Source organism: Sorex araneus, chromosome 6 (assembly GCF_027595985.1).
Source record: "Sorex araneus isolate mSorAra2 chromosome 6, mSorAra2.pri, whole genome shotgun sequence".
Classification (NCBI taxonomy): Eukaryota; Metazoa; Chordata; class Mammalia; order Eulipotyphla; family Soricidae; genus Sorex; species Sorex araneus.
In genome coordinates, this window is record NC_073307.1 from 51,180,466 (window position 1) to 51,202,234 (window position 21,769).

General features: G+C 41.8%; 1 long non-coding RNA gene across 2 annotated transcripts in view; it reads right to left on the reverse strand.

The window, feature by feature from the left end:
- The window catches only part of LOC129405600 (uncharacterized), a 152,423-nt gene that overhangs the window by 71,169 nt on the left and 59,485 nt on the right, over window positions 1-21,769 (reverse strand). For both annotated transcript variants that reach the window (XR_008630680.1, XR_008630679.1), the window contains one exon: window positions 749-853. This is a non-coding gene — a long non-coding RNA (uncharacterized LOC129405600). The remainder of the gene's footprint in view (window positions 1-748; window positions 854-21,769) is intronic.

The window sequence follows — 21,769 nt, forward strand, 5'->3', positions numbered from 1 at the left end:
TTCCTTTAGAAGTCAACATTCGGTCCACATTGCCTCCAAAATATAAACTCTGCCAAAATCTATTACATTTGTAGTAAATTTTGATTACTGAAGTGGTTTGTTATTTATGTCAAGAAGATAAAGATAATATTGGGAATAGTTCTCTTCTACTCAATGTATAAATCACAGCCATAAAATATCCGGTTTGGTAAACAAGAAAATAAAAGCAAAATTAAAAACTTGGTTGAAGCTTCAAATTGTTGCATCAACTTTAGTTGGAGTCAATAAACACTTGAGATAATGTAAAAAGTTCAGGGTGTTTTAGACTTTTAATTGTGCCACCAGTTTTTGTCTAATACGGTGAATAAAATGCTCAGGGGTGTGTAACTATCAACCCAAGAAACCAAGAGCATTACAATGAAGCAGCATTTTCAGATAATAAAAAGTCACTTTGGTGTGTTTTAGAGAAAGCCTCAGTTTCTGCTATTAACTAAGCATTGACAATGCACCAGGACATTTTCTAGACTTTGGGGTCTATTGCAGGAAGAAAACAAAGTTTTCTGCTCCTACTGAGATAAAGTCTGGCAGAAGCAATCTCTTTTTGGAATTGTCTCTGCACAGAGGGGGAAGCTGCAGCTTGGAGGAATAAGCAAACTTACCTAAAGTCATCCAGCAAGAAAGCAAGTGAAGCCAGAATCAAATTTCAGCCTATTCTAGCCCATAGTCTTCACCCAGGATCTCTCTCATACCTTTCCTATTCCTAACTTACCTTCTTTCCTGGCCAATAGCTCAATTTATCTGGGTGCTGGAAAAGTTCAGACTGAAATGCAGTGGGCTGGAACTTCTTCAGTAGAAGTGTTCAGTTAGGCAAAATCTAAAATTAAACAAAAAAAATAGAGGTGATTCTATATTTCTTCTCTCAAAAATTCACTGTAGAAGAGAATGCATAGGCAAGGAAGACACTGGAATGAGACAAGCATGGGGAAGGCTGATTTCAGAGTCCTGTGGGATCTGGTGGCCCTAGAGGCAGCTGTGGGACAAATCAACATACAGTCATTAGCTTGTTTCTCTGGCCAAAGCTAGATTGAAAACAACTATTCTCACCAGCGCAAATAGGCTATGGAAGGGGATTGGTCTTCACAGTGGGTTTGCAAAACATAGACAAGAGCAAGATGCACATACCTCAATGGCCACTGAGGCTGGAAAGATAGGGTACCCCATTAGAATTGTAGAAGGGGCTGGAAAGTCAGCCTAGATCTCAGGGGTGAAGTAATCCTCCAGTGAGCAATGCTTACTTATTGACTCCCTATCATAGGCTCTCATCACTATCAATGGGGAGAATCCACACAAAAATTAATGAACCTTGGGCCAGAGCGATAATACAGTGGGGAGGGCATTGGACTTGCACACAACTAACCAGGGTTTGATCCCCAGTATTCCATATAGTCCCCGGAGCACCACCAGGAGTAATTCCTGAGTGGAGAGCCAGGAGTAACCCCTGAGCATTGCCTAGTGTGACCCAAAAAGCCAAAAGAAAAAAATTAATGGCCCATTAATGACATGATGTGCCATTCCATTTGAATGTAATTTTCCCAGTTTTTTAAATTTTTTTTTATTTTTAATTAGTGAATCACTGTGAGGGTACAGTTACAGATTTATACTTTTTTGTGCTCATGTTTCCCCCATACAAAGTTTGAGAACCCATCCCTTCACCAGTGCCCATTCTCCACCACCAGTAAACCCAGCGTCCCTCGCACCCTCCCCAGTCCCGTCTCTCCCCACCCCAAACTGCCACTATGGCAGGGTATTCCCTTTCATTCTCTCTCTCTGATTAGGTGTTGTGGTTTGCAACAAAGGTGTTGAGCGGCCATTGTGTTCAGTCTCTAGTCTACATTCGGCACGCGTCACCCCTCCCCCGCATGACCTCCGACCACATTTTACTTGGTGTTCCCTTCTCTAAGTTGCCCAGAATGAGAGACCAGCCTCCAAGCCATGGAGTCAACCTCCTAGTACTTATTTCTACTATTCTTGGGTGTTAAACTGCTAGTCTATTATTCTATATTCCACAGATGAGTGCAATCTTTCTATGTCTGTCTCTCTCTTTCTGACTCATTTCACTTAGCATGATACTTTCCATGCTGATCCACTTATATGCAAACTTCATGACCTCATTTTTTCTAATAGCTGCATAGTATTCCATTGTATAGATGTACCAAAGTTTCTTCAACCAGTCATCTCTTCTAGGGCACTCATTTTCCCAGTTTTTTTTTAAAGCAATAGAATCCCTGACCATGAATAATAAAGCTCTCCCACATTTATTGAGCACGTCATACTTTTTGAAGACTTTTGCTATTGGTGACCCGGGATCAGAGACATCTGAGGATTGATCTGCCATGGCCCACTGGACAGAGAAGAAAATAGCCCAAGAACCTCAGCTATCTGGTGGACATCAGGGTCTAGACACATTCTGGGCTTCTGGTTCCATCTCTCCAAAGCTGTTTGTGCTAGGTGGTCATGATGAATCCAGGTGCAAGCACCATGGCCAGATAGTCTGAGCTCAGTGAGAATGCATATGAGCCCACAGAGCATCACCACCAGGAGTTGAGTAAGTACCCTCAATGAGCAAGACCACTGATGGGTAAGCGTGCCAATGCTGTGAGCATATGTAGGACCCCAATGGACACCCAAATCAAGCATGTGTGACCCCTGCTTATCACACCACAAGAGCAACAAAGGCAAGGAAATGAAGGAACAAAATATTTTTTAAAATGAAATAAAACTGTCAAAATCAATGTCAACCCTTGGGTTGACACTTGAGTTCAACCCCTGGGTTCCTCTTCTAAGTATCTGTTTAAATCAGATTTCTCAGATCTTTTTCCACCATGGCCCCCTTCAGACTTTATCTTCCTGTGATCCCTGTTTCCTATAGTTGGTGCCCTGGTATAATTCTCACCTGTGGTCTTTTGGAATATTGCTGGAAACCTGCAGAAGGCCACTGGAGCCCTAGTTGAGAGATGCTGGTTTAAATTTAAATGCATCAGTTGGCTTTTTTTTTTTTTAGTGAAATGGTGTGTTTTTTTCCCTTATTGGAAAGTTTAATGTATACTCTGTGGCATTAGAGGAAATCTTCAAGTCACCTCGCTGAGAGAAGGAGAGAAAGAAGTCTTACACATGCACCCTACTCCAACTCTTACCACTGAGTGAGAAGCAACACAATTCATCTCATGTGTGGGATTTTGATATCTGTTTATTATTGCAACATAAAAGGAAATTTCAATGTGATCAAATAGTTTGAAGTCTACCATACTGACAAAGTCCTGGATAATATAGACAAAGAAAAGTAAATTTACTGGTGGGTTTGCCTTTTAACTTTCTTTGAGAGTAACCAAAAAATCCCAAAAGAGTTTTTCAGTAAACTTTCCAACATTGTCATAAGCATGCAATGTTGCTATGTTGATCCACTAGGTAAAAGCAATCTGTCTTCTCTTGGGCATCAAGGTTGGACCCTAGCTTTTATTCTTAGAAATAAGTTCTAAAATTTAATCATAAGGATGTTAGCAATTCAATCCCAGCATTTGATAATTATCCTTAAAGAAAAGAGAAAGCTGGCTTATGCCACAAATTACCTAGTTAATGTCCATTAAGTTCTTCCTAAATGTCCAAATACTATGAGTCACAATAAGGAACAGGCAGCAAGTTTAAACAAAAAAAAAAAAACCTGTAAAATCAACTCCCTTTATCTTAAAAATCAGCTGAGAAAACTGCTCTACTAAGACCCCAAAGTATAATTTTCATCTATGAATCATTATACATAATAGAGACTAAATATGTTATTAATATAGATGGGGTCAACTTCACTGCACTTAAAGGTCCTGACATGCAAACAATTCATGGGTTACATGGTTGGCCATTTCCTGATTAGATGCCTGCACTAAAGCAGATCTGAATAGAGACTTGCTGTGCCCTAGCATTTTAATACAGCTATAATTTGATTACATTCTCACATTCTGTTTTAGGAGGCAGAACGGAAAATACATTACTATTCATCACTTAGAACCTGCTTAACCTTTATTTACATTATCCCCACTGCAGGTTTCTTTCCCTGAGAGCTAGTCCCACATCTGACTTCTATTTTCCTTTTCCTGTTCTAATATCTTTCTTTGTCTCCCCAAGGACTGTGACTTTGCATTGGAAAGACAATAGAAGTTTCGGGAGCTGCCTAGCATTAGATGGTAATGGGACAAAAATGGCCGAACTGGTTGCTGATACTTAAACATCAATGTTATGATAGAAATAGAAACGCATTTTCGACTGTATTCACATACTTGAGAGGAGTAAACAGGTCGGGTTGCATCTGCTTTTTGGAGACACCCCAATCTCTGGCACTCAAGGTAATGAGAAGAGTAGGTAGCTGGAAAAGTTGAGGAGGTGAAACTTGCTTGCGAAGCCCAAGATGGCCAAGAGCAGAGAGTTTTCCCTCTTCCCTCCCTTTATTGCACTGTGGCTGTGATGAGCATGGATTGGGCATGCTTGAATATGAGGCCTTCAGTGGGTTGTGGGGCTCCTTCTTGAATTGGGGGGCTTCCACATCTGTTCATTGGGGATCACACTCAAGTCATGATACTGGAGCACATTCCAGCGGGAGTCGCCTCGGTGCTCATCTGTGTGCTCATCTGGAGGAGTCTTTCTAGATGTGAAGTTTATCAGGAATCACATCCTCGAGTTGCAGTGCCCAGATGCAGAACCAAGGACTACAGACACATCAGGGTTCCCAGAGAGCATAGTTTCAGAGACTGTATTCTGCACATGTGGGTGACAACAGGAATCAAACTCACAACCTCACACTGGCCAGGCAGGCTCGCTCTAAGCTGCTGAACCAACCTCCAGACCCCAGAGTAAATAAGTTTTAAAAAGACTGTTTTGCTGGAGTCAGGAGGACTGGTCAAATGTTTGGAAGCTCACCACCACAACTGTGTGGGGGTGGGGACAGCGAAGGGCAGTTAGGAGAGAGAAGGGATCAGTATGACAATAATAGTTGGAAATGATCACTCTGGACAAGAACTGAGTATTGAAAATACATAAAGGGATATACATGATAACCTTGGGCTGGAGCAATAGCACAGTGGGTAGGGCATTTGCCTTGCACGCAGCTGACCCAGGTTTGATTCCTCCGCCCTGTCGGAGAGCCCAGCAAGCTACTGAGAGTATCACACCCGCATGGCAGAGCCTGGCAAGGTACCCGTGGCATATACAATATACCAAAAACAGTAACAAGTCTCACAATGGAGACATTACTGGTGCCCACTTGAGCAAATCAATGAGCAACGGGATGACAGTGATACAGTGATATGTATTGCAAGCCATAGTGCCCGAAAGGAAAGAGAGAAACAGAGAGAGAGAGAGAGATGGATAGAGAGAAAGAGAAAGAAAAGCCTGCCATAGAGGCAGGCAGGGTAGGTGGTGAGGGTGGTGGGAGAGAAACTGGGGTCTTCGGTGGTGGGAAATGTACACCAGTGAATGAGTGGGTGTTGGAACATTTTATGACTGAAACCCAATCATGAACAAATTTGTAACTATGTATCTCACTGTGATTCAATTGAAAAATAAATAAATGAAGATATTTTGGGGGCAAAATATTTGGAGTTTTTGACTGTTTTGGAGGCAAATCTTGGAGCATTTTAAACGGCAAAGGACAGAGTCTGAATAAGACATTTTATGACGCAAGAACAAATCAAAACCAGATTTAGGCTAAGGTGTCTCTGGATGGAAGACAGAAGGCCAGCTGAGGCTAAGTAAATAGGAGCCATCCTAATGGTTAGCTGGTGTGAGTCCGGAGACAGCAGTTATAATGGAGTAAAAGATGTAAGACAATATGGATCCAACAGAAATTTCTCCCTGAGGATGATAAGGGTGGAAACTGCTCTCAATAGAGTAAGAGCACCTTCTGGGGCCCTAAGTCCTAAGTGAACACCACTGAATTAAAAGGCTCTTCTGGGGGGGCTGGAGCAATAGCACAGTGGGTAAGGCGTTTGCCTTGCACTTGGCCGACCCGGGTTCGATTCCCAGCATCCCATATGGTCCCCTGATCAACGCCAGGAGCAATTCCTGAGTGCAGAGCCAGGAGTAATCATTGAGCATCGCCAGGTGTGACCCAAAAAAGCCAAAAAAAAAAAAAGGCTCTTCTGAGGAGGAGCTGGAGTGATAGCACAGCGGGTAGGGCATTTGCCTTGCACTCGGCCAATCCGGGTTCAATTCCCAGCATCCCATATGGTCCCCTGATCAACGCCAGGAGCAATTCCTGAGTACAGAGTAACCTCTGTGCATTGCCGGGTGTGACTCAAAAAGCAAAAAAAAGAAAAAGGCTCTTCTGAAAAAGCAAATCTGTAAGCTCAAGGACAAAATTTGATTAAACAATTGCTTGTACTTGGGCATCGATGTTATGACTGAGATAGAAAGGCATCTTTGAATTTGTTCACCTATTATAAAAGAGCCAATTAGTTGAATTGGATCTGATTGGGGGATACATCCCAATTTCTGAATTGATGGCCTACTAAAGGGACATAGCCCCCAATGACCCACCAATGGTGCCCCAGAGGAAGATAAAATTCACCAAGGGAACTCCATGAGATCAGTGCTTCGAAAACAGGACTCGTATGTTCCCTCATGAGTGTCCAGGATATTCCAAGGAGACCAGAGGTGAAAATGACATAAATGTGGGCTATGGCATGAGACTTGGAGGTCACTGCTAAAAGGAGACAGAGTGAGAAAAAAATAATGCTTGTAAGAGTGTAAAAAACTAAAGCTCGCTGACGGGCGGGTGCACTCTCGGGTCTCCGGGCAGCTCTGTCTCACCGCCCGCGTTCGGTGCTCTGGAACCGCTGTGTATGGGCTGGATCAGGACAGCCGTTGGCCAAGGACAGGCGAAGGAAGAACGAGGACCAAGCTGGTTGCTGATTAGTTACTGTTTATTCAATCTTCAATCTTTCTCATCTCCCGCACTCCCAGCTCCATCCTCTCTCTGGATCAACTGCCACCTCTCTCCTCTCTCCTCCCTTTTTCCTCTCTCGCCCTTGCCCCCAGGTTACACACCGCCAGGTAGCAAAATCAACATAATAAAGCCCTTCCTGAGGGCTGTCAGGTTTAAAGAGAACACAACCTAGGCATTCCAAAAACAGTAACAAAGCCCTTCCTGACTGCCACTAGGCAAAATACCTCTTAAGGGTTTTTTCTCCTCTCCCCATTCCAAACACTCATTAACATCTTAATACTAGTTATTTTTGCATGGACATAGCAAGAGATACATTGAGGTTTGCAAGGCAGCTCTCCTGACAACATCTTGCCACAGGCTCAGACCACAGCACTCAGGCCAGATTAATCATTCCTCACCCTAGCAGGGTCCAAATCTAGTTATCACTGTTTGGATCATGACAACATTTGTCCATGATCAAGCTCTTAACTTATAGTTAAGCATTAGGCACTTTGGCTAGGCCCATCTCGATGCCAGGGTAGCACACAACTCACCGCTTGCCCTGGGTCCATCTCGTCCCTCGTCGGGACTCTGCTTTTGGGGGTGCTAGGAAGTAAGGGCAGCTGAGGCTTAGGTGGAGAGAACAGATGCCCAGGAGGAAAATATCACGTAGAGTCAAATGACTCCCAGGTTATAAAAGCATAGCATTTGCTAAGTTTTCCTGTGTCCATACAAAAAGGACATTTCTCTGAATAAACTATGCAAAGGACTCAAGGAGAAGAGAAAAACAATATTTACAAATCAACAGAACACTAAGAAAGAAGCTACAAATAAACAAAGAGGAATGGGAGCACTGTAATGGGAGTAATCCAATAAACCTAAACTACCTGAAGCTATGTTATCCTACATAAGAGGGCCAAGAGACAAATTTAGATGGCCCCCATTTACCTGGAGAAAAAAAGGCAAAGCCATTCAATGGGGCAGGTGTTTCCACAGAGTTGAGACAAAGTCAACCTTAGAGATTCTGGTTTTCTTTAAAATTAAAATTAGAGGTTCTAAGGGATAGTACAGCAGGTAAGAGACTTCCCTTACATGTGGCCAACCCAGGTTCAATCCCCAGCACCCCATATGGCCTCCCAAATCCGAGTACAAACTAGGAGTAATCCCTATCTATCACAGAGTGTGGCTACCAGAACACACATCACACACACACACACACACATACACACACACACACACATACACACACACACACATACATACATACATGCACACTGTAGCACTGCAGCACTGTCATCCCGTTGTTCATCAATTTGCTGGAGCGGACACCAGTAACGTCACCATTGTGAGACTTGTTACTGTTTTTGGCATATTGAATACACCACAGGTAGCCAGCCAGTCTCTGTCAGGCAGGCAGGATACTCTCAGTAGCTTGCTGGGCTCTCCGAGAGGGGCAAAGAAATTGAACCCGAGTCAGCCACGTGCAAGGCAAATGCCCTACCCCCTGTGCTATCGCTCCAGCCCTATACGTGCACACACAAATTAAAATCTCTAGATAATTTGGAAATAATTCTTAAAATGAATGATATTTGCATTCTCTATTATTTCACTTCATGCAACCCATACTAGATACTTAGAAATACTTGTACCATGTCAAACACTAGTCAAATACTTAGAGCATATGAGTGTTATTCATCTGCGCATATAGGAAATACCTGAGTACTTGAGGTAATATGCTCAAGGATATTCACTGACGTGCTTTAAAAGGAAAAACAGATGTAAGGGAGCTGCAGGCATGAAGTAAGAATAATGCAGTGATCCCTGGCCAGAGCATTGTAATCATCCAGAAAGTGGGTAGAAAGAATGATGTGCTTTCACTGACAAGCTAAGATCATCAGGATGGAGCTGAAGCAATAGCAGGGAGGCCTCTTGCCTTGCATGAGGCTGACCCAGGTTTGATCTCCGGCACACCATACAGTCCCCGAGCACCAGCAGGAGTGATCAGTGCAGAGGCATGAGCAAGCTCTGGGCACCGCTGGATGTGAACCAAAAACAAAAACAAACATAGGAAAAATGAAGTCATGAGATTTGTTTGTAAATGACTGAAATAAGTCAGAAGGAAAGATATAGCATGACTGCATTCAATGTGGGATATTGAAAAATTACTATGAGACTAATATACAAGGTCAGGGTAAACAGGGGCCAGGAGGACTGGTCAATGGTTGGGAGCTTGCCACAAGTCGTGTGGGGCAAAGGGCAGTTAGAATAGAAAAGGGACCAGTATGACAATAATAATTGGAAATGATCACTTTGGACAGGAACTGAATGTTGAAAGTAGGTAAAGGGATATACCTGATAACCTTTCAGTATCTGTATTGCAAATGATACTGCCCAAAAGGGGAAGAGAGAGAGAGACAGAGACAGAGATAGAGACAGAGACAGAGAAGAAAAGTGTCTGCCAAAGAGATGGGTGTGGGAGCGAAACTGGGAACATTGGTGGTAGGAAGTGTACACTGGTGAAGGGATGAATCTTTGAATGTTATGTGAATGAAACCCCATTGTGAACAACCTTGTAACTGTGTATCTCACTGTGATTCAAATAAAAAAATAAATTAAGAAGAAAGAAAGATCATCAAGTCACTGTTGGTAAAAATATGAAGCGCACAGTGTTAAGTACCATATGAGGCATGTTTCAGAGGTCAGTTTGGGTGAGGAAAGAAATAGAGGCACACCTGTGTTTACGTCAGAGTCACATCAGTGGTGGTGAGAGAAGCTCTTGAGGTAGAAGGTAGTGACAAGAATGGCTTTAATCTTCTCTGGTTGCTCTTCAACATTTATAAGAAGACAGAGTCTACAGTCATATCGTTTGACCTTCAAAACTTTGCACTCCAAAATTTATCTGAAATATCATCACTGTCTTGTTCCTGAAGAGTTGATTTTTATTTATTTATTTATTTTTAATTTTTTTCTCTTTTTTTTTTTATTAATGAATCACTGTGAGGTACAGTTAGAAACTTATGAACTTTCATGTTTGCATTTGGTTTACATCCCTCCACCGGTGCTCATTCTTCCCTACCAACGTTTCTTATTTTTGAGGGAGGCCAGAGAGAGTAGAGAAGCTTGGATACTCAACCCCCCAAGCCCCAGCACCCCATGGTCCCCCCAGCCCCACCAGGAGTGGCCTCTGAGCACTGCTAGGTGTGGCTCAATTCTCTCCTCCACAAAAAAGCAAAGAACTTCAGTGAGACACTGGGTCCATTCAAGAAATAGCTGTTGTATAGTGATAAAGATACATAGACACATAGATACCATGATGGATACACAGATAAATAAACTTCCATTGGAGCTGCCAGTTTTATGCAGGATTACTGATGCAGTATGCTCAGTGTAATTGTTTCCCTGCTTAAATAATATGGCAAGATAAATATCAAATGGCCTGCTTCTGACTTGCCAACAGTCTTACACGTGCCATACATAAAAGGGAGCTCCAAACAGTATATTCTCGAGAGACGCAATCTGTGAATGGCGCTGCTTTAAAATCAGAACTAAATCACCTTAGATTGGAATTGATTCACTGAAATATTTCTCTAGGTTCAGGAACAAGTGGAAGCAAATTATATTCTAAATTAGAAACTATGTGTACAGTACTCTATCCGCTCCAATTTCAGGGGACATAGTAGAGCTCATGCGATTTTAATGTAGTTTAGCAGATAGTGATTACCACAAGATCTTCTTTTGCTCCCCAGGACTTCCACATTTAAGAACTTGATGGTGTTTGAGGTAAAGTGTTGTAAGGAGTCTAGCAGTTGCCAGAAAAGAAAAGATTAGTGCACTCTGTAGCCAAGAGTTAGATAAAGCTTTTAAACAATCCAAAAGAGAATCTCAACAGGAATTCTATTCTGCAAGATCCTAAAATACCTCCCCCTCTAACATTTCGGTGGGTCCTCAATTACTTTTGGTCACGTTGCTCCAAACCCTTCACTCAAAAGCTAATTCTAAGGAAAGTCATTTTACCTTTCATGGGTTTGCAAGTAATCACCCCCAGAAACAGGTTTGTTGGTTTGTTTATTTATTTTGTTGAACCTAAAGTTGCATGCAGAAGGCTGTGCTGTTCATGTGACATTTCCATTGGAAAAGCATGTGTAATGAATAACTTTGCAGTACTTCCTCTAAACATTAGACTCTTGCTTTCTTTCTGAAATATATTAACAGCCTTAGGAAATTCATAGGCACTGACAACCCTGTTAGACTTCAGAAGTCCCTAATATTACAAGAATATCAAAAGGCCCACTCTGCACCCTACCTATCCCCATTTCTTCTCTCTTCCAGCACATCCTGCAAATTCCCCATCCCCCATGCACAACCAGTGTTTAGAGAAGGTGCCTGACTGCGGTTCTCCAGGAGAGAAAGATAGATAAAGCAAAGCCATCGGAGTTATTTCCTATGCATGAAATTGATTAAATGCTTCACTAAATGGCTTATAAATTTGCTTCTCATATTTCTGTCACCCACTGCAAAGATTACAGAAACTCTACATATAACCATGTTGTATACAATACCAAATTACAAAAGGTTGTAAAAACTAATGTTTTGTTTAAAGTTTTGAGCAGGACCATATGCCTCCAGTGACCTTGCATAAGCTATTTTAATTCAAAACATTTCAAAGAATAAGAAAAGAGAGAAATCACCAACTTGATAACAATCCAGACAGAGCAGTAGTAGGGAGATTTCAGCAAACTAGGGTTGAACCCCTGCTCCAGATTTCTAAGAGAGCGGAGAGCGAATTGATTCCCATTAATGTGTTTCCAAAGCTGGGAAGCATATGTAGCATCAACAGGGATATATTTACAAAGGAGATGAGAACAAGGGGGCTGTAAGACCTCCCAGAGTTGAATCTGCTATATTATTTTTAGTTCAGAGACTTATTCTAATAAGCACTGAGTCTTGCAGAGACTTGTAGGACTACATAGAAAAGATGACAAATATTAGCACCAGTGGTGGGAATGTTCAATGTTTGGGGTGCTGGGGATTGTTTGTTTATTTTTAATCTTTACACATCTTTCCAATGTGAGCTGAGTTCTATTCTTTCTTCTATGTGAGAATTGCTTCCAACTCTTGTGTAACAGTTGGGGTGGGGTTGGGGGCTGTGATAGGTTTTAGCAGATTTATAGGCAAGCACATGATTTACAGATGTTATTTGGGAAACTAACCCTTTTCTTCGCATGGCATTCAAAGTACCTTCACTACTCCAGGAAAAATGATATTCTTTCATAACATTTATAAGACATCATGTCCCTCACAAGGATTAACATTTGGCATTAATGCACAGCTCCAGCCAGAACTTCAAAACCGAGCTGGAGACATAGTCCAGCATGTAGGATGCATATTTTGCGTGTATCCTACCTCGGTTCAATCCCAGGCACCACATATGGTTCCGAGATCCCTGACTACAGAGTCAGGAGGAAGCCCTGAGCACCACTGGTACATCCAAAAAAAAAAAAAAAGTCATACAACAAAATAAAGAACTTTATGATAGGAACTGTACAACCAATGATGGAGCTCTACAATCAATTCTTTCTGGCCTGGCTTCTTAGCTCTTCTCCCCAACCTCCTACAGGGACACCAACATGGAAACAAAGATGACTTACCCAGCCCCAACCATCCAGAGCACAGTGCAACAGGAATCATCAGCAAGGCTCCAGTATCAAGGCAGCTACTCATCTGCCTGTGCACGACGTTTCTGAGTACATATATGGAGTTGTCATTGAATGAGCCCTCATTTGTGAAAGCACAATGTAATCCTGCCAGTAAAATTCAGGTGGTTGTTTTTTCTCTAAATGACTACCTGTTCTGGGAGCTATGCCAACCATTCAGGCATAACGTAACCAGACCATCAACTCATTTAACTCTTTGGTGCTGGTGTATGGACTTTCTTATTGCCATCAAGTCACGGCCTAATCAGTTCTGAAGTCATGCATAGGTGACTTCCAAGAAGCCAAGAGTTTAATAAATTGTGACAAAAAGTTTCCTTCCTATAAGACACCAACAATTTCTTATAGGACTCAGCCCACAGATGTTTGCCATATCCAAAGATTTGAACCCATGTTTCCTAGAGATGGTACCTTGGAACACTAAATGCCTAAGGACTGTCCTTTCTGTGAAGGAGCACTAGGTTCAAGCCAGGACTTGCTGATGCAAATCAAGTGTCTTGGGCGCGAACTATCTTTCCCGTCCTAAGACTATCTTTTTCAAAAATGGTTTTGCTAATCAACCCATTGAACCCAGTCCTGGTGATGGATTTAAGGCTGTTGCATTGTGCATAATCCCATTTCATTTGGTTTATTGCTTTTGTTTTAGTTTAGGGGCCACACCCAGTGATGCTCTGGAGTTATTCCTGGCTCTGCATTCAGGAATCACTCCCAACAGTGCTTGGTGAACCCTATAGGATCCGAGGGATCAAACTCAGGTCAGTCTCATGTAAGGCAAATGTCCTATCAGCTGTACTATTGTTCCAGCCCCACCATTTAATTTGGTTTAACTTCAAGTTTCTCACTTCATCCCAGACTTTCTTCATATTTATCTATATATCTATTTATTTTACTAAAGTCAGAGCTTTGGAATATTCTGGAGAGCAATGAATTAAACCTAGAACATGCCTGGCATATGAGGCCACCTCTTTGGAAAGCTCGACAAGCTCTGAAAGAAAGATTTGAAGTCTAAATAAGAAACATCTATAATTTCAATGCCTGAAACCCTTTGCCCAGCATTTTGCCCTGTCATTCCAGCTCAGCCTCTGCTAATTGGGCCAGATACATGTTCTCTGGCTATTTTTTTTCCTCATTTCAAATAGCGCTCACTAATCTACAGGAGAGCCTGTAGGCATTGAATACCCAGGTGAATATTAGTTATATTTATTAGTAAATAAAAGCCCACAACATTGATTTTTTTTCTTATAGATTCCTTTCTGGCTTTTCAAGTTACTTGCAAATCCACTTTCCCCTTCTATTTTTAATAGGATCTCTGTGGTGGGTTTTATTTTTTTTTTGGGGGGGGGGCTGGGGAGAAGTGGGGAACACCTGGCAGTACTCAGGGGTTACTCCTGTGGCTCTAGGATTAGGAATCACTCCTGGCAGGGCTCGGAAGACCCTATGGGGCGCCAGAACAAAACCAGGATCAGCCATGTGCAAGGCAAATGCCCTCCAAACTGTGCCATCCCTCCTCTCCCCCCTTCTATTTTTAAATAAAAGACAAAAGCCCTGTGTCTTTTTTTTTTTTTTTTGGTCTGGACTCCAAGTCCCTATATATCAAAATCATTTCGGGAAACTAAATGGTCAGTGTTGGAGTATAGCTCTAAACATTTTACGATAACATTGGTTTGTCCTTCCTCCCTTGCCACAAGGAGCTTGCCACAAGAGCTTAGGTTTAAGCGCTCTGGAGACACTCCCATTCCTCTGTTTATCTGTAAACTCTTCTCTGTGCTCTCTTCCCCAACCAGTTAATCACCTTTTCCCCTAATCAGATTCTGTTAACTTGTAAAATCAGATCCTTCTAAGACATTGAACTTGTATTGTAAGTTAAATATTGCTCTTCTCTGTCTTTTACATAATTTACTGTAAAGCAATGTCCTTTCTGTATGGACACAGGAAGACAGTTAATGTTATGCTCTTGTAACTTGGGAGTTGATTGACTCTGAATAATATTTACTCCTGTGCATCTGCTTTCTCGACTCAGTTGCCCTTAGTTCTTAACACCCCAAAAGCAGGGTCCCAACGAGGGATGGAATAGACACAGGACAAGCTGTGAGCTACCCTGGCATCGAAATGGGCCATGCTAAAGTGCCACAATATTCAACTATAAGTTGAGAGCATGGTCATGGACAAATGCTTTCATGATTCAAAAGTAACAACAAGATTAGGCCTCTGCCGGGGTTAGGAAGACTAACTTGAACTGAGGACTGCAGTCTGGAATATATAATGAGATGTCCTCAGGAAGAACCAAACTTTGGTTCTCAGGAAGAACCAAAGTTTATATCTCTTACTGTGGTCATATAGAATGACATTGCTAGAAATATTAGTAGATTTACTACAACAATTTAAGTGGATTACTATCTAAGGAAAGAAGAAAGCAACACACCCTTGTTTGGATCCCACCCTTGAGCTGATCTCCTAGTAATCTGAAGTAATCTCCTTAGATGAGATTTTGTCCTTGAGTTAATCTTCTGGAGGAGTGGTCTTATCTCTCTTTGTTGTCACTGCCAATATCCCTGTCATCCCTTTCCTCATCGATTTGCTCAAACAGGTGTACCAGTAACATCTTCATTGTGGGACTTGTTATTACTGTTTTTGGCATATAGAATATGCCATGGGTAGCTTGCCAGGCTCTGCCATGCAGGCGAGATACTCTCAGTAGCTTGCCGGCTCTCCGAGAGGGGCGAAGGAATTGAACCCAGGTCGGCCACGTGGAAAGCGAACACCCTACTCACTGTGCTCTTTACTGATTTGTTAATATTCCGACCAGCTTTTGTATCACCACCGTACATGATAGCTATATAAACTAAGACTGTAAGACCTGAGGGAGCTGGAGAAAGAGAAGCAGAAGGGGAATGGAGATTAGAATAAACTGCAATTGATACCGACCAGCCTGGCCCTCGTTCCTTTGTTCGCCTACCTATTGCCATCAGCCTCCCCAGGGTGGGGGAAGCAGCGTGAGACTACCGAATGCAGGTGGCAGGAGAGATAGAGCACTGTTACCCCTTTATGTGGATACACAGGTCAGGACCAGAAACTAGAGTGATTACAGAGATAAGCGATAAACTGTGAGCAAGTCTCTAAGTAAATCATTTGCACACTTCAGTATCGTAATTAGTGTCAGTAACAAATTACCTACAACACACACACACACACACACACACACACACACACACACAGAAGTCCATGAAAAATTGTCACAATTTGGCACCAGGATCTAGCCTGGGTTTATACAACAGGGCCACAGAATTATCCAGAAGCTGTGTTAAAATCCAGATCTCTGAGCCACTCACTCCGGAACTCTGCCTGTCTGGAAAAAGAGCCTGAGGATTTGTTCTTTACACAAGCTCCCAAGTGATGCTGACATTGGTGGTCTGGGATTCCACTGACAGCTGGACATTCTTATCTGTATCACTTGCACATACATCCTACTATATATGTCACCCACACAGCTCCTGCATGATCCAAATTCTCTAGAACCTTTGCAACAAACACCAATAAACTATCCTAGCCTGGACTCCAGTCTCAAAGAGTCTGTATTAAGTGCTAGAATATCTCCCCAGTGGCACACTCAAAGCCCTGCATACCTTGATAACCACTCAGATGGGCTGGTGATTCAACACTAGGTCCCAAGGGTGCAGTGTTGCTTGGATTTAAATGCCAAGGTCATCCTGAAAGGTGCTTCGTGAGCACCAACAGTGCTCAGGAAGTCAGTCAAACCAAGGCTGGACATTGCATGCTTTGCATACACCAGGACTCCTGTATTACTGCCCCAGCCCCAGAAACCTGTCTTTTTCATTCACTCTCCAGGCATTCAAGAGACCCAGATCAGAGCTACATCAGCCAGAGACAGAGATTGCCTTTGAGTGGAGAGCCTCAGGTCTGGGACCTCTGCTGGCCTCTGAGCCCAGGGAGCCTTCTTGCTCGGGGCCTCTTCAAAGCGTTAGAAGGCTGAAGACGTGTGAATGGCTCTCTCAATAACTTGTCCAGTAATTGGTATATTGATTGCTAATGTCATCATCTTTCCGTGTATATATAAACCCCTCACTCTCTTCCCCAGGCCCCAACAATCCAAAAAGTCATTGTTTATTCATGGCAGCTTCCAAACTGGCCCTCCTGGAGGGCTTGCTGATAAATATCAGCAGATGATTGGACGCACACATTCTTGACATGACTGACCCATGACATCTGAGGAGGGCAGCCAGGAGCCTGTCATTACAGTACAATACTTTTCTTTCTTCCTCCTTATCTAGCCCCAGATGACTCGGAGATTTTTATTAACTCATTAATGACTGAAGATGTCATTGGGAGTAGTGGAAGGGCAAGGGTTCTCTCTTTTCACTTTCTCTTTAAGTGGGAATAGGGCACCATTTGCTCACAACTGGGGGGGCGGGGGTGGGGGGCAGGGGTTCAGGGATAAAGCAGCAGTGGAGACAAACCAAAGGAAAAGGAAGCCCTTTTGCTTTATTAGAATTTGAAATCGGAAGGACAGGAACTAGGAGTGAAAAATCTGCATAGAAGAAGACCAAAGACCAAGTGACTTCCTGTCAGTGAGAAGAGACAATGCCAAGCCTAAAATTCAGTCATTTCTACTGTACATGGGTGAGGGGGCAAGGGGAGATTAGTGGGGGAGGGGGTCAGGCTCTGCAACCTAACAGCTAACAGCTAAATATGAGAACTCAGAGGAAGGCTACCGAAATCTCTAAATGTTTCTTCTCCTACACATTCATTAGACCCTCTCTTGTTTCTGCGTGCCTTTAATTTTCACATCTGCAGAATTGCTTTTAAAAATCAAATTAAATCTTTTGAAGGCACTTAAATTGCAACAACCTTATGTTTTGTTTTGGTTTTTTTTATACTCGGGTTTCAGCCTTTTCATCTGGGTTTTGTGTCCAATTAATGGGATATCTGAAGAAGTCACTAATCATTTCACAAACTTGAGAATATGAAAAGCAAGCAGGGTATTTTCATTAGAACTGATTGGATTGAGAATCACTGAGAGAGGAAATGTTCAATCATTATGATAACTTTTTTTTTTTTAGATGAGATCACAAAAAATTGTCAGTCACATAAGGTGCTTTTCATTGCAGTGAGTGAAGCCTTTGAAGTTCAGATTTGCTTGATTCCTCTTTGGGGTTCAGCCTCAGGCATGTGAAAAGGCCGCTCACAGAGCAGGTTGACACAGATTTTATCAGGCTGGTTAGTTCACTTGGCAAAGAAAATATCTACTCAGAGATGGATCTCATATGTTACTAAGTGTTTACTAAGTTTTACAATTGTCATAACACATTATAAATTAATGGAAACTCATAAAATGAGAGGAGAATTTTTCACCCAAAAGAAAAATCATGGTCTGAAGACCTAAAAATAGATTTTTGCCCCCAGGAAATTGACATCCATAAATTGTGACCAGGATGTCAATATGCTGGAAGCCAAGTTTTATTCTACAGTCACCTAATTATGTCTTCTTCTCTCTATTTGTTTGCCTGGTGGACAATTTCATTCATTTAGTGTCATGTTGAATCAAAGAATTAGTTCATATTTGCAGACTAATTAAATATAATGATTTTATCTAATTCGGTAATAATGGTGCTAATTTTTCCTTCTTTTTATTGCATTATTGGCTTTTTTTTTCTTTTCCTTTTTTGGTTTGTTGGGGACCACACCTGGCACTGCTTGGGGCTTCCTCATGACTGCACTCAGGGGTCACTCCTGCTGGCACTTAGGAAGACCACCTGAAGGGCAGAGTATAGCACCCAAGTGGCCACATGCAAGGCAAGCTCTCTCCCTGCTGCACTCTCTCTTTCCAGACTTTTTTTGTACATGACATCAAATATCCAGATAAAAATTGGCTGAAAAAGAGTCCAAAACCCAAACACTTTGAAAGATCACTGTATGAGTAAAGTGCAAACACAAAAGTTTATAAGTTTGTAATTGTACATCACAATGATTCTCTAATAAAAAAAAATTTTTTTTTGGCTTTATGGGTCACACCCAGCGATGCTCAGGGGTCATTCCTGGCTTTGCACTCAGGAATTACTCCTGGCGGTGCTCAGGGGACCATATGGGATGCTTGGAATCGAACGTGGGTTGGCCGCAAGGCAAATGCCGCAAGGCAAATGCCCTACCCACTGTGCTATCACTCCAGTCCCTAATAAAAAAATTTTTAAAACAAATGAAAGATCTAGAGGTATGGCATCAGGCACATAATACATCAAAAATTTTTATTATTTTTTCCAATTCCACACAGATTGTTGAAGTTATCAAAAATTGTCACCACTCCATCCCAGTCACAATATTTTTTATTATTATTTGCTAATAATCGAATCTCTTCCTCACTAAATTATCTCTAAAACACCTTTTTGGGGACCTGAGAGAGAGTATAGGGGTTCAGGAGCTTGTCTTGCATGCGGCTGACGCCAGCTTGATCCTCAGAATCACCTACAACATGAGGCGCAGAACCAGTGATTCTCCCCAACAACACCAGATGTGGCCCCAAAACTCAAAACTAAATATACAAATAAACAAAATCTTGTATAATTCATTCTCAAGAAAACACGGGGGCACAAAGAAATCTTTACAAATGAAAAATAGACTGTCCATGGATTAATCACCCAAGAATACCAGCCTAAATGCAGTCCAAAACTTTTTCAAAGCAAATATTTTGAAGAATACTTTCTTTTCTGCAATTTTAAATAATGAGAGATATTAATCTCAAATGGCTGGGATGGAAAATAACTTTTTTTTTTTTTTTTGGTTTTGGGGTTACACCCAGCGAGGCTCAGGGGTTATTCCTAGCTCTGCACTCAGGAATCGCTCCTGGCAAGCTCAGGGAATTATATGGGACTCCAGGGCTTCAAACCAGGTCAGCTGTGTGGACGGCAAGTGCTCCACCCCCAGGCAAATGAATTTTGAATAACGGGCACTTCTTGCAAACCCAAGAAAAGTTTAGGAGCATGGGAGTTTCCAAGTGTAAACAGCAGCCATCTTTTTAATGTGATCCTTTCCCACTTACTTCTAAATCCTTACAAAAAGTTGGAGAAATAACATAGCAAGTCAATTGTTTGCTTTGCATGCAGTCAAGCCAGGTTCAATCCCCAGCACTGTCTATAATCCTCAGGGCTCTCTTGGGTGTGACTCCAAACCACCACCACCACCACCACACACACACACACACACACACACACACACACACACACACACACACACACATCCCAAAAAAGGAATGACATAACATAGCAAGTCAATTGTTTGCTTTGCATGCAGTCAAGCCAGGTTCAATCCCCAGCACTGTCTATAATCCTCAGGGCTCTCTTGGGTGTGACTCCAAACCACCACCACCACCACCACACACACACACACACACACACACACACACATCCCAAAAAAGGAATGACAACATTTTAGACAACATTTTAGGAACAAGTTCTGTTCTGGTTAATGCTGGAGACATAGAAGCACCAACCTAAAGATTTGAAGGCTAAATCTAAACACTCATCTTGAATTTTAAAGACTAAATTTAAAGGTTCCCATTTCCTGTGTGACCTGGAGCTAGTCATCTTTTGCTCCAAGTCTTATTTTTCTCTTCTTTAAAGTGGGAATAGAAAATGTTTCCCCATTAATCTAAGAATATGATGGAAACACTTTGAAATGGCAAAACACTTGAAATTTTTTTTTAGAAATCATTACATAACTATTTTGTCATTAATTTTACCTTAATGGTGTGCTTATACCACTCTGTAAAAGTTTTGCAAGTACTAATCCGGAATTCAGGGACACAATAGAGTGTCACTCAAGAAAATCTGGTGAGGAAGAGAGCACAGAACAATATGCCATAAAGATGCCTCTAGACCCCTCACCAGGCTGTTTCATTCGGGGTAACCCAGAGGGAACAAGTGAATTCCCGTTCCTGACCCAACAGAGCCAGCCCCAGCAGCCAAAAACCTCTATAACTCAATCACCGCCATGCTCACAGCAGCTCTCCACACACTTGGACAAGCCTCACCCACAAGTGAATTTATTTCTGGATCGAGCGGCTGCAAATGCAGCTTCACGACATCTCATACTTTATACCACTAATATACCAAGAGTAGCAGACCACATTTGATAGGGTTTAAAGTAGAAGGCAACCAATCTTAGGGACAAATGTGTATGTGTGTATACAGATATATATAAGCACATATATGTGAATACACACACACACACACACACATATAAGCACACAAGACTCAAACTTTAACAACACATTACTAATCTTTTATAGAAGGGTTTAGTGACTCCTGGGTGAAATACAACAATCTTCATACACTTTCCTCTAAGAAAACTTTTTTGGATCATTTTTAGTGGATTGTTCATAACAAGCAACACAAAATAAATTACTTTGGTTCTCCTTTGGGGGATAGATTTGGGGTTCAGGATGGAAACATTTGAAATATGGAGGTGGAATTGTGTAATGGTGGTGAGATTGGAGTTCAAACATTAAATGTAATCAATTATTGTGAACAACATTATAAAAATAAAATTAAATTTTAAAAAAAAAGAAATTCTGGTGAACTATTTAATGTTTACAAACTCTCTGCAGTAACAATTCTACTCTCTGAGCACACGAAACAATAGCAGATCTTCCCCTGTGTCCCAGTGCCCTTCCTGGACCTCACCTAGCTATATGGAAAACTCATTTTAGTACATTTTATTGTAACTAAATAGACTCATCATAGACCCAGTGATTGTGATTGCAAAATGCATCTTTGCCAATCTAAGACCTTAATCTTGGCCAGCTGGTAGGTTCAATTTGGATGGATTTCAACACTCTCTTGACCCATGGCAAAGACTCAAGTCTGCATGTAGCACTTTGAGACCTACTCCAATAGATCTCACTCTTTCTTTCATTCTTTCCTTCTTTCATCCTTTCCTTCTTTCTTTCTTGCTTTCTTTGTTTGTTTCTTTCTTTCTTTCATTCTTTCCTTCTTTCATCCTTTCCTTCTTTCTTCCTTTCTTTCTTTTTTTCTTTCTTTCTTTCCTTCTTTCATCTTTTCTTTCTTTCTTCCTTTCTTTGTCTTTGTTTTTGAGTAACCCC